This window comes from Oncorhynchus mykiss, chromosome 1 (genome assembly GCF_057628025.1).
Source record: "Oncorhynchus mykiss isolate SJ-2025 chromosome 1, ASM5762802v1, whole genome shotgun sequence".
Taxonomy (NCBI): Eukaryota; Metazoa; Chordata; class Actinopteri; order Salmoniformes; family Salmonidae; genus Oncorhynchus; species Oncorhynchus mykiss.
The window spans coordinates 49408208-49422256 of NC_143022.1; the positions used below are offsets into that span (position 1 = coordinate 49408208).

Below are 14049 nucleotides of genomic sequence, written 5' to 3' on the forward strand. Positions count from 1 at the left end.
CCTGCAGCAAAGCACCCCCACAACATGATGCTGCTACCGCCGTGCTTCACGGATGGGATGGTGTTCTTCGGCTTGCAAGCCTCCCCCTTTTTCCTCCAAACATAACGATGGTCATTATGGCCAAACAGTTCTATTTTTGTTTCATCAGACCAGAGGACATTTCTCCAAAAAGTACGATCTTTGTCCCCATGTGCAGTTGCAAACCGTAGTCTGGCTTTTTTTATGGCAGTTTTGGTGCAGTGGCTTCTTCCTTGCTGAACGGCCTTTCAGGTTGTCGATATAGGACTTGTTTTACTGTGGATGTAGATTAATTTGTACCTGTTTCCTCCAGGTCCTTTGCTGTTGTTCTGGGATTGATTTGCACTTTTCGCACCAAAGTACATTCATCTCTAGGAGACAGAACGCGTGTCCTTCCTGAGCTGTATGACGGCTGCATGGTCCCATGGTGTTTATACCTGCGTACTATTGTTTGTACAGATAAAAATGGTACCTTCAGGCGTTTGGAAATTTCTCCCAAGGATGAACCAGACTTCTGGAGGTCTACAATTTATTTTCTTTCTGTGATCTTGGCTGATTTCTTTTGATTTTCCCATGATGTCAAGCAAAGAGGCACTGAGTTGGAAGGTAGGCCTTTAAATACATCCACAAGTACACCTCCAATTGACTCAAATGATGTCAATTAGCCTATCAGCAGCTTTTAAAGCCATGACATAATTGTCTGGAATTTTCCAAGATTTTTAAAAGCTCAGTCAACTTTAGTATACTTCTGAACCACTGGAATTGTGATACAGTGAAATAATCTGTCTGTAAACAATTGTTGGAAAAATTACTTGTCATGCACAAAGTAGATATCCTAACCGACTTGCTAAAACTATAATTTGTTAGCAAGAGATTTGTGGAGTGGTTGAAAAAATGAGTTTTAATGACTCCAACCTAAGTGTATGTAAACTTCCGACTTCAACTGTGTGTATGTATTGTATGTGTGTGTGTGTGTGTGTATATATATATATATATATATATATATAAAATAAATATTTATTTATTTATATAAATGTGTGTGTGTGTAGATACACACGTGACAGTTGTTGCATATCAAGAAACTGATTAAACAGCATGATCATTACACAGGTGCACCTTGTGCTGGGGACAATAAAAGGCCACTCTAAAATGTGCAGTTTTGTCACACAACACAATGTTAATTTTCCAACATAAGCCGCCTCTAATGTTGTTTTGGAGAATTTGGCAGTGCATCCAACCGGCCTCACAACCTGTGTATGGCGTCGTGTGGGCAAGCGGTTTGCTGATGTCAACGTTTTGAACAGTGTGCCCCTGGTGGCAGTGGGGTTATGGTATGGGCAGGAATAAGCTATGGGCAACGAACACAATTGTATTTTATCAATGGAAACTTGAGTGCACAGAAATACCGTAACGAGATCCTGACGCCCATTGTCGTGCCATTCATCCGCCGCATTGACGTCATGTTCTCTAAGGAAAGTTATGAGTGGCTTGTGAGCATCTCTAACAGGTTGTGGTATAACTGGCCGATGAAAGACCATCTTAGGTTGTGGGGACGTTGTCGACGACTAAGAACACCATGATGTTCCTTCAGGAAAAGTAACGTTCTTCTATGTCTTCGTCTAAGATCTGATGGAAGGACAATCTCAGAGGGAGCATTTGTTTGTTTTTACTGTCTTCCAAGTCTTAATCAGAGTTCTGTTTATGTCCTAAGATGACATTTCATTTGACCATCTTGGTCGTTTGGGTTCAGCATTATGAGAGTACCGCCCCAGCAGCACTAACGAGCCTAATGGTATGTCTATGGGATAGACAACCCCTCCTGAGCCAGTGGTAATTCCTTCTAATCTACCTCTGTCACCTTGGCTCCCAGCTACTGTATAATCACTGCACTAGGAGGAGGAAGGCGCTGTTTAAATGAACCAGCTTACCGGGTCATTAGGAAAAGTTAAATTATTCATTACGGAATGTGTAATTATAGCAGAGCCTTGGTGGCAGGCAGCTGTATAGCATAACCATACTCGCTTCTTGTAATGCTATATACGCTGCTGGAAGAGGGATAAGGGAATTCTCTCAGTCCCACCTTTTGAGCGCTAGCTAAGCTAACCATGCTCGCCCGCTTGGCGCTCACCACTCGCTCACATTGGCAGGAGCCATGAAGAAGCGCTGGGATCAAAGGGTCCAGAAAGAGGTTAGGGAGCTGTGTGCAAATTGCGTTGGTAATTAACTATGTAGCAACTCAGAATTCTCATCACGCATGCCAGGGTTTGTGTTTAGTTGGTTGTTGTTGCTGCTGCAGCTGCCCCCCTTGCGTGAAGAGCCTCACTCAGTGAACAACACGTAGGCTAGATATAGCCTCGAGTGGTGAGGTGACACTTGACTGTCCAGTACTAAAGCCATTCTTGGAGTTGGCACACAGTTTATACAGTTCCAAAGTGTGATTGTGCTATGGTAGCCTCATTACTTACAGATTTACCCACCATAGAATTAAATAGAACACAATGGAATGTATCCTATGGATATAACCACAGGCACATCCTACATAATGTAGAGCTGTTGCTCATAATGAATTGCCTTTTTTTTAAATTAAATGTTTCCTTGGCATGTATGTAAGAGGTATTTAAAAAAAAAAAATGTTACATCTACTGCTAGTCTTATTGTTGGAGAAGCTTCAGATGTAGATGTAGTTGCTTTCTGGCTTCCGTCTGTCTCTGCCCACAGTGTGGTATTGATGGTCATCCCATACAGCAGTGATGAATGCTTTAGAGTTCTTCCTTTCCTTATTAAACTCTGAATTGACACATAGAATACCAGTATTCAGATGGACTTTTCCCCCACATTTTGTTACGTTACAGCCTTATTCTAAAATGTATTGAATAAATGTTTTCCCTCAACATTCTACACACAATACCGCATAATGAGTAAAAAACAGGTTTTATAAATGTTATGCTAATTTTAGTTTTTTTTAAATAACTGAAAAATCACATTTACATAAATAAGTAGTCAGACCCTTTGCTATGAGACTCGAAATTGAGCTCAGGTGCATCATGTTTCCATTGATCATCCTTGAGATGTTTCTACAACTTGATTGGAGTCCACCTGTGGTAAATTCCACTGATTGGACATGATTTGGAAAGGCACACACCTGTCTATCTTTGGTCCCACATTTGACAGTGCATGTCAGAGCATAAAAACAAGCCATGAGGTTGAAGAAATTGTCCGTACAGCTCAGAGACAGGATTGTGTCGAGGCACAGATCTGGGGAAGGGTACCCATAAATCTATGCTGCATTGAAGGTCCCCCAGAACACGTTGGCCTCCATCATTCTAAATTGGAAGAAGTTTGGAACCATCAAGACTCTTCCTAGAGCTGGCCGCCAGGCCAATCTGAATAATCGGGAGAGAAGGGCCTTGGTCAGGGAGGTGACCAAGAACACAATGGTCACTCTGACAGAGGTCCAGAGTTCCTCTGTGGAGATGGGAGAACCTTCCAGAAGGACAACCATCTCTGCAGCACTCCACCAATCAGGCCTTTATGGTAGAGTGGCCAGACAAAAGGCACATGACAGCCCGCTTGGAGTTTGCCAAAAGGCACCTAAAGGACTTAGACCATGAGAAACAAGATTATTTGGTCTGATGAAACGAAGATTGAACCCCGAAGCATGGTGGTGGCAACATCATGCTGTAAGGATGTTTTTTAGCAGCAGGGACTGGGAAACCGGTCAGGATCGAGGGAAAGATGAACGGAGCAAAGTATAGAGAGATCCTGGATGAAAACCTGCTCCAGAGCGCTCAGGACCTCAGACTGGTGCTGAAGGTTCACCTTTCAACAGGACAACGTCCCTAAGCACACAGCCAAGACAACGCAGGAGTGGCTTCGGGACTAGTCTCTGAATGTCTTTGAGTGGCCCAGCCAGAACTCGGACTTGAACCCGATCGAATATCTCTGGAGAGACCTGAAAATAGTTATGTGGCGATGCTCTCCATCCAACCTGACAGAGCTTGAGAGGATCTGCAGAGAAGAATGGGAGAAACTCCCCAAATACAGGTGTGACAAGCTTGTAGCGTCATGTGTGCTGCTAGTCGGGAAGCAAGTTCAGGGAGTGAGTGTTTTTAATAAATAAATGAAGCATAATACAAAACAAGAAACACGAACAATGCACAGACGGGAAACTGAAACAGAAACAATGATAATCAAGGAGGTAATGGAGTCCAGGTGAGTGTCATAATGCGCTGATGCGCGTAACGGTGGTGGCAGGTGTGCGCCATAACGAGCAACCTGGTGACCTAGAGGCCGAGGTGGAGCACATGTAACAATACCCAAGAAGACTTGAGGCTGTAATCACTGCCAAAGGTGCTTTATCAAAGTACTGAGTAAAGGGTCTGAATACTTATGTAAATGTGATATTTCAGGTTTTTATTTTTAATAAATAAAAGGGGGAAAAAAACAATGTATCCATTTTAGAAAAAGGCTGTAACGTAAAAAAAATGTGGGAAAATGAATGATTTCCGAATGCACTGTATTTCCACAGTGAGTTTGGAGTAATACTGTTAAATTGTGAAAATTATGATAATTGCCTTTTAGTGTCGGAGCTGTTTGAAAAGACTGTGGCAGAAATGTCCGCCTGTTTTGGCGGGATGGAGTTTTGTTCTGCCTGATGACCTCCCCAGGCAGTAAATGAGTTAACCCTATCCGTCCCGAGACCCAGCTTTTCATTTATCTGACTGTCATTTATCTGCATGTCCAGCCCTTATATTTAGCCTCACAATGAAGTGTTTTACCTTTTTTTAATTTTCAGGACTACAAAACATTTGATAAAACATTTGCAAGTTCTATTGACAATGCAAAAACCTGATAAATGAATGTATAATAATGCTGTATGTACAGAAATGGTTTGCTCAGTGGGAAATTAATATCCATCTAGTTAGTGACAGCTGTTTTGCGTTTGTGACAGCCGCTATGTGAGCTTATTACAGTAATATAGACACAATGTCCTGGGATTTCCTATGTAGAATAACCCTTTACCTTGTGTAGATTGTGAGTGACATAGAGCAAAACTTGTGCATGTGCTTTTAATAGTTTGGAGCTCATACCCCCTTCAGGATCTGCCCTTGTCTCACAAAACCCCCTCTAGCTCAGCCCCCGTTTACATCACACAGACTAATGGTTGGTATCAACGATGTCTGTTGCTCAAACACACAATGTTTTAAAGGGGTTACACGTCCAAATGCGCCTGCGTCGCGGTGGAACTGCAGGCGTCAATAGACGAATACGCTAAGCGCTCGTTTTCCCCTCCCCACTCAGACCACTCCTTGACTGTCCCAGCAAAATTCTTGCTTGAGAAGTTGCTTTTTTTGCTAAGAAGCTATTCTTGTTTCTTTTGACCACTTTAACTGAAAACAATCACAGTAAGGTACTTAATACTTACCCAGAAATTATTGGAAAATGAGATTTAAAAAAAAAAAAACTGCTGCATTGGACCTTTAATAAAAAGGACTTTGGCAGTTCTAGTGTAGCTCTGCAAGGCTTTTCCTATTTCCTGTGGTGAGCCGCAAGGATAGTCTTCCTCCTCAGAAACACTCACTGGTCTGTTAGTTGTCATCAGTGTGTTCGTCACTATGAGGGAGTGCAATTTCTCACTTTGTTTGACCTTTTTTATGTCTGTTTAATCCAATATGATTTTGGGTGTAAGGGAGAGCAGTCCTCAATGCCTATTCAAACACTCAAAAACAAATCAAAAGTTACAAAGTTGTTCATAATCATAGCCAGTTTATCAGCAAAGATTAAGTTTCCCCGTCTCGGAGTTAAAGTAATGAAATACACAACAACAACAAAAATGACAAACCCCTATTACAAGATTGCACAAAGTCACCAGTGTTGTTTTAATTTAGTGGGCCACTGAGTGGGGTAATAATTACTTCAAGCCCAAGGTGCAGTTTGAGGAAAGCTTGAGAAAATGTCAGCATTTCTATTTTAACACTGTAGGCTACTTACTCTAAGCAACGAGCTGGAGGTCTGGCCCCAATACAACAACCGGATAATGGGGCAATATTTCAAAATGGGATGACTTCACACAACTGTTGAAAAAAAAAGTATATATCCACAGATTAGGCTATTTTCTGGCCTGACAAATCGCAGAGGATTTGGGCATTTTAGAAGTGGAAACATTATAATAAGAGATATTTGTTTACTTCAACTAGAGGTCATTATGCTGTTCTCCCAGATGTTTTCCAGAAATGAAAATAAACAACCGAAGAATGTACTAAAACCCTGTATTCCACGACTAAAATGTACATTTGAATTGCATTAAGTTCTGAGACTTGGCTTTGGTCTATGTGATTTGATTACATTTTGATCATGTCATCACAGTGGATCTTGATTGCTATTGATAGTACTGCATTGTTATGGAAAGTTAGCAAGTTAGCATTTCACTGTACCGTTTCAACCTGTACCCAGCGCACCTGTCCAATAAACATTGATTTTGATTTGACAGATACATTACCCGGTCTGCTGGATAGTTTTTCTTTGACATGTTATTGTCCTCTCTGGGCATGCCTCCCCTTTCACCGCTGAACCCAATCACCGCCCTCTCTGCCCTCTTCTCACTCCCAGGCTTTCATTCTTCTATACCACAATTCTCTTATCTAATTTTCTCACATATTGTCTAGGTCAGGGATCATCAACTAGATTCAGCCGCGGGATGTTTTTGTTTCTTGAGCAGATGTTCGGGGGACCGGAATATAATTTGTAACCTGCAAGTTGACCGCAAAAATGTCCAAACGGATGGATATATATATATATATATATATATATATATATATATATATATATATATATATATATATATATATATATATATATATATATTTTTTTTTTTTTTTGACTAAATCATAATAATTTCAAACCTTGCTTACATTTCTATATTATGCGTGGGAATACTTGGGAACAGAATACTTGGCATTGTTTTCCTGGTGTTTTTTGTAGTCTTATGTCCGCGGGCCGCCAGTTGGCAAACCCTGGCCTGGGTACTGTACACTTAGAAAATAATGATAAATCCACAGCTTTTGAATTGAGAGTATCTACACCTGCTATTGTACCCAATGTATTCAACTAATATCCTACTTCCTCTGAGGAGTTTGTATTTCTTTAGTTATTGGGTGACTAATCAAGGGTTATACATTTGCCATTTGAGGTTTTATATACCTGTATCGTTAATTTTCATATAAACCACTGTATTGATGTCAATGACAGATTTGCAGTTTATGTAACAGCTCAAGGTCAGGTTGCACGTGAATATCTCCGATTATAGGATTCTGCCCTACATTATTACTCGTACACTATACATTTGAAGTCGGAAGTTTACATACACCTTAGCTAAATACATTTGAACTCAGCATTTCACAATTCCTGACATTTAATCCTAGTAAAAAAATCCCTGTTTTCGGTCAGTTAGGATCACCACTTTATTTTAAGAATGTGAAATGTCAGAATAATAGTAGAAAGAATGATTTATTTAAGCTTTTATTTCTAACATCACATTCCCAGTGGTTTACATACACTCAATTAGTATTTGGTAGCATTGCCTTTCAATTGTTTAACTTGGGTCAAACGTTTCGGGTAGCCTTCCACAAGCTTCCCACAATAAGTTAGGTGAATTTTGGCTAATTCTTCCTGACAGAGCTCGTGCACACTTTTTCAGTTCTGCCCACAAATTTTCTATAGGATGAGGTCAGGGGTTTGTGATGGCCACGCCAATACCTTGACTTTGTTGTCCTTAAGTCATTTTGCCTCATCTTTGGAAGTATCCTTGGGCTCATTGTCCATTTGGAAGACCCATTTGCGACCAAGCTTTAACTTCCTGACTGATGTCTTGAGATGTTGCGTCACTATATCCACATAATTTTCTTGCCTCATGATTCAATCTATTTTGTGAAGTGCACCAGTCCCTCCTGCAGCAAAGCACCCCCACAACATGATACTGCGTCCCCTGTGCTTCACAGTTGGGGGAGGTTCTTCGGCTTGCAAGCCTCCCCCTTTTTCCTCCAAACATAACGATGGTCATGATGGCCAAACAGTTCTATTTTTGTTTCATCAGACCAGAGGACATTTCTCCAAAAAGTACGATCTTTGTCCCATGTGCAGTTGCAAACTGTAGTCTGGCTTTTTTATGTCAGTTTTGGAGCAGGGGCTACTTCCTTGCTGAGCAGCCTTTCAGGTTATGTCGATATAGGACTCGTTTTACTGTGGATATAGATACTTTTGTACCTATTTGGTCCAGCATCTTCACAAGGTCCTTTGCTGTTGTTCTGGGATTGATTTGCACTTTTCGCACCAAAGTATGTTCATCTCTAGGAGACAGAATGTGTCTCCTTCCTGAGAGGTATGACGGCTGTGTGGTCCCATGGTGTTTATACTAGCATACTATTGTTTGTACAGTTGAACGTGGTACCTTCAGGCATTTGGAAATTGCTCCCAAGGATGAACCTGACTTGTGGAGTTCAACAAAAAAGGTCTTGGCTGGTTTCTTTTGATTTTCCCATGATGTCAAGCAAAGAGGCACTGAGTTTGAAGGTAGGCCTTGAAATACATCCACAGGTATACCTCTAATTGACTCAAATTATGTAGCACGTTAAAATCGTCTCCTCGTTTGCGACACTCACTACGAGATCCAAACTGCCTCTGGAAGCAATGTCAGCACAATAACTGATCGTCGGGAGGTTCATGAAGTGAGTTTCCATGGCTGAGCAGCCGCACACAAGCCTAAAATCACAACATGCAATGCCAAGCGTAGGCTGGAGTGGTGTATAGCTCGCCGCCATTGGATGAATCAGGCTTCGCCATCTGGCAGTCCGACGTACAGATCTGGGTTTGACAGATGCCAGGAGAACGCCACCTGCCAGAATGAATTGTGCCAACTGTGAAGTTTGGTGGAGGAGAAATAATGGTTTGGGGCTGTATTTCATCTTTCCGGCTAGGCCACTTAGTTCCGTTGAATGGCAATCATAATACAATGACATTCTAGAGACGATTCTGTGCTTGCAACTTTGTGGCAACAGTTTGGGGAAGGCCCTTTCCTGTTTCAGCATGACAATGCCCCCATGTACAAAGTGAGGTCCATACAGAAATTGTTTGTTGAGATCAGTGTGGAAGAACTTGACAGGCCTGAACAGAGCAAGTCCCTGCTGCAATCTTCCAACATCTAGTAGAAAGCCTTCCCAGAAGAGTTGTAGGCTGTTATAGCAGCAAATGGGGGACCAACTCCATATTAATACCCATGATTTCGGAATGTGATGTTCGACGAGCAGGTGTCCACATACTTTTGGTCATGTAGTGTATCTCCATGAAAAGCATAAAGCTCTAAATTCCCTTTGCATAGAATTTGTTGCCTTCAATTATAATATCCTAATTGCAGATATGCAAACACTGTCTTGTCCTGCTTGGGAGATTATATTCAAAATGACAATGGATTACTTTATATGTGGAGGTAGAAAAATGACTTACTAATTTTCCCAGATCTGCCCATGAATATCATAATTCAAATGCAGTGTATCATATGCTGCCTATTTGTCATACGCAATGTTATACACATATTTCCCTGAGAGAATGATCAGTGGGTTAATCATATCTACATAAGAGGAATGCCCACCAGTGTGTGTGCGGTTACTGTTGAGGGATTCGGTGATTTAACACTCATAACACACCCCCGTCGGAACAAGATTAACTTAATTTACTGAGAAGTATGGCACTTACACCCCCCCCCCCGTTGATTGATACTGGTGTGCCGCAGACATTAATATCAAAAGCTGTTGAACATGTTATTATGACACTGTAGTGTAGGAGTTTTATTGTTGGAAACAGTTTATCAGTTTAACAGTTAAAATTAGGGCTGCAAATGACGGGAACTTTCAATAAATTCCCTGGGTTTTACAGAAGTCTTGTTAGAAAAACAAACAAAAAAACAGACAAACAGAGGAATGAAGAATATGTGATGAAACCTCAGTGGAGATCCTGTCAGTTCTTCTCCTTTCAAGTAAGCTACCCTAATGAACCAGGGAATATTAATACAGACCCAAGATCTCCAAACAAGCATTCTTATCTTATCTCGTGGAGCAATTATCTCTCTTTGCCAGTAAATTAAAATGAAAAAAAAACATAAAAAATACACACATCTCTAATACCTACAGCAGTCTAGTTGTACCACTTTCTAGATATCAAACTTGTTCCTCGTCTGTCCCTTCTGATTTATGGCCCTTGTCAGTGTTGTGTATTCTCCGCCAAGATAGAACTGCCGAAGAGGGAGGGGTCACAATCTACTGCAGAGATAGTCTGCAGAGTTCTGTCATGCTATCCAGGTCTGTGCCCAAACAGTTAGAGCTTCTACTTCTAAAAATCCACCTTTCCAGAAATGTCTCTCACTGTTGCCGCTTGCTATAGGCCCCCCCTCAGCCCCCAGTTGTGCCTTGGACTCCATATGCAAGTTGATTGCCCCCCAATTTATCTTCAGAGTCTGTACTGTTAGGCGACCTAAACTGGGATATGCTTAACACCCCTTGCCGTTCTACAATCTAAGCTAAATGCCCTCAATCTCACACAAATGATCAAGGAACCTACCAGGTACAACTCCATATCCGTAAACACGGCACCCTTATAGATACCAACCTGCCCTCAAAATACACCTCTGCTGTCTTCAACCTGGATCTCAGCGATCACTGCCTCATTGCCTGTGTCTGTAATGGGTCCACTGTCTAACGCTCCCTAAAACACTTCAGCGAGCAGGCCTTTCTAATCGACCTGGCCTGGGTATCCTGGAAGGATATTGACCTCATCCCGTCAGTAGAGGATACCTGGTTATTCTTTTAAAAGTGCTTCTTTCCTCACCATCTTAAATAAGCATGCCCCATTCAAAAAATGTGGAACTAAGAACACATATAGCCCTTGGTTAACTCCAGACTTGACTGCCCTTGACCAGCACAAAAACATCCTGTGGCATACTGCATTAGCATCGAATAGCCCCTGAGAAATGCAACTTTTCAGGGACGTTAGGAACCAATATACACAGTCAGTTAGGAAAGCAAAGGCTAGCTTTTTCAAACAGAAATTTGCATCCTGTAGTACCAATTCCAAAAAGTTTTGGGACACTGTAAAGTCTATGGAGAATAAGAGCACCCCCTCCCAGCTTGGCTAGGAAACAGTGTCACCACTAATAATCACCACGATAATCAAGAATTTCAATAGAATTTTTTCTAAGGCTGGTCATGCTTTCCACCTGGCTAAAGCTACCCCACACAGCAACTTGCCCAAGCCCCCCCACCCCCCGCTTCTCCTTCACCCAAATCCAGATAGCTGATGTCCTGACAGAGTTACAAAATCTGGACCCCTACAAACCAGCAGGGATAGACAATCTGGACCCTCTATTTCTAAAATTTTGCGCCGCAATTGTTGCAACCCCTATTACTAGCCTGTTCAACCTCTCATATCGTCTGAGATCCCTAAAGATTGGAAAGCTGCCACGGTTATCCCCCTCTTCAAAGGGGGAGACACTCTAAACCCAAACTGTTACAGACCTATATCCATCCTGCCCTGCCTTTCTAACGTCTTCAAAGGCCAAGTTAACGAACAGGTCACCGACCATTTCGAATCCCACCGTACTTTCTCTGCTACGAAATCTGGTTTCTGAGCTGGTCATGGGTGCACCTCAGCCACACTCAAGGTCCTAAACGATAAAACTGCCATCAATAAAAGACAGTACTGTGCAACCGTCTTCATTTACCTGGCCAAGGCTTTCGACTCTGTCAATCACCGCATTCTTAACGGCAGACTCGACAACCTTGGTTTCTCAAATGACTGCCTCGTCTGGTTCACCAACTACTTCTCAGATAGAGTTCAGTGTGTCAAATCTGAGGACCTGTTGTCTGAACCTCTGGCAGTCTCTATGGGGGTGCCACAGGGTTCAATTCTCAGGCCAACTCTTTTCTCTGTATATATCAATGATGTCGCTCTTGCTGCTGGTGATCCTCTGATCCACCTCTACGCAGACGACACCATTCTGTATACATCTGGCCCTTCGTTGGACACTGTGTTTTCCAAACGAGCTTCAACGCCATACAACACTCCTTCCGTGGCCTCCAACTGCTCTTAAATGTTAGTAAAAATGAAATGCACGCTCTTCAACTGATCACTGCCCGCACCCGCCAGCCTGACTAGCATCACTACTATGGACGGTTCTGAGTTAGAATATGTGGACAACTACAAATACGTAGGTGTCTGGTTAGACTGTAAACTCTCCTTCCAGACTCACATTAAGCATCTTCAATCCAAAATGTAATCTAGAATCGGCTTCCTATTCCGCAACAAAGCCTCCTTCATTCATGCTGCTAAACATACCCTCGTAAAGCTGACAATCCTACCGATCCTTGACTTCGGTGATGTCATTTACAAAATTGCCTCCAACACTCTACTCAGCAAATTAGATGTAGTCTATCACCGTGCCATCCGTTTTGTCACCAAAATCCCATATACTACCCTCCACTGCGACCTGTATGCTCTTGTTGGCTGGCCCTCTCTTTATATTTGTCGCCAAACCCACTGGCTCCAGGTCATCTATAAGTCTCTGCTAGGTAAAGCCCTGCATTATCTCAGCTCACTGGTCACCAAGGCAACACCCACTCGTAGCTCCAACAGGTATATTTCACTGGTCATCCCCAAAGCCAACTTTGGCCCCCTTTCCTACCAGTTCTCTGCTGCCAACGACTGGAACGAATTGCAAAAATCACTGAAGCTGGAGACGTATATCTCCCTCACTAACTTTAAGCATCAGCTGTCAGAGCAGCTTACCGATCACTGCATCTGTACACAGACCATCTGTAAATAGCCCACCCAAATACCTCATCCACATATTGTTATATAGTTTTGCTCTTTGCACCCCATTATCTCTACTTGCACATCATCATCTGCACATCTATCACTCCAGTGTTAATGCTAAATTGTAATTATTTCGCCACTATTGCCTATTTATTGCCTTACCTCCCTAATCTCAGTACATTTGCCACACTGTATATGGATTTTTCTATTGTGTTATTGACTGTACGTTTGTTTATCCCATGTGTAACTGTGTTGATGTTTTTGTCGCACTGCTTTGCTTTATCTTGGCCAGGTCGCAGTTGTAAATGAGAACATGTTCTCAACTGCCTACCTGGTTAAATAAAGGTGAAATAAAAAATATATATATTTTAAATAATCATGGATGCCAACGGATGCCAGGCTTCCACAAAAAAATGGACCAAGAAAAAAATGTTTTTCTCTGTGTTTCATAATTTTCCTTTACTTCGCTGAATGTATCTCCAAGCGAGCGAAACAGCGCCCTTCTGTCTATGTATGTCTAGGCCATCTATCTGATGCTGTCTGGTCCAAAATAATGACATTATTGCCGCCCGTAGCATTGTATGCAAGAGAAGCCAGCAAGCATTTGTCCTCCCTTGATAAAAAAAATAATAGCCAATCAGCTAAACTGTGAATGGTCCTGGAACATCAAAAAAAATTGTCAAGAGAACCAGTATGGATTTGGCTTCACTCCGATCACATCGCATCAAGAATATACGTAACTGACAGAAACTTGTTATGCATCTCGTTGTGTTGATGTGCTCCGTTAGCTAGCTAGCTAAAATTATCCCTTTCCTATATCAGCCAGGGAAGGAGATAGGGATCTGGACTTGGGGTTTTACTTAATTCTCCGTACTGGCCAATGATTATAACGGCAATTCTGACCCAACCATTCATTTATACATTGTTGTGCCCCTGGCCTGAGAGGATGGAAGTTCAATATGTAGCTAGATGTAGAAGGCTAATGTTAACTAGCTAATGTTACCCATGAAGGGAAGTTAGGCTAGCAAGCATATTTTTAGAATGCTAGCCTAGGCCAACAAATGAAAGCGTGTACTGTATGAGTGAAAGATGGTTTCTTCAACATGAAAAAATCTAATCAAAGAGATGGCGTTGGCGTTTCTCTACACTGAGTCAACATGTTTTTTTCTACTT

General features: G+C 41.9%; 1 protein-coding gene across 3 annotated transcripts in view; it reads left to right on the forward strand.

Moving 5' to 3' along the window:
* Positions 1–14049, forward strand: part of immp2l (inner mitochondrial membrane peptidase subunit 2) — a 159009-nt gene that overhangs the window by 100747 nt on the left and 44213 nt on the right. The gene's annotated exons all lie outside the window — the stretch shown is intronic.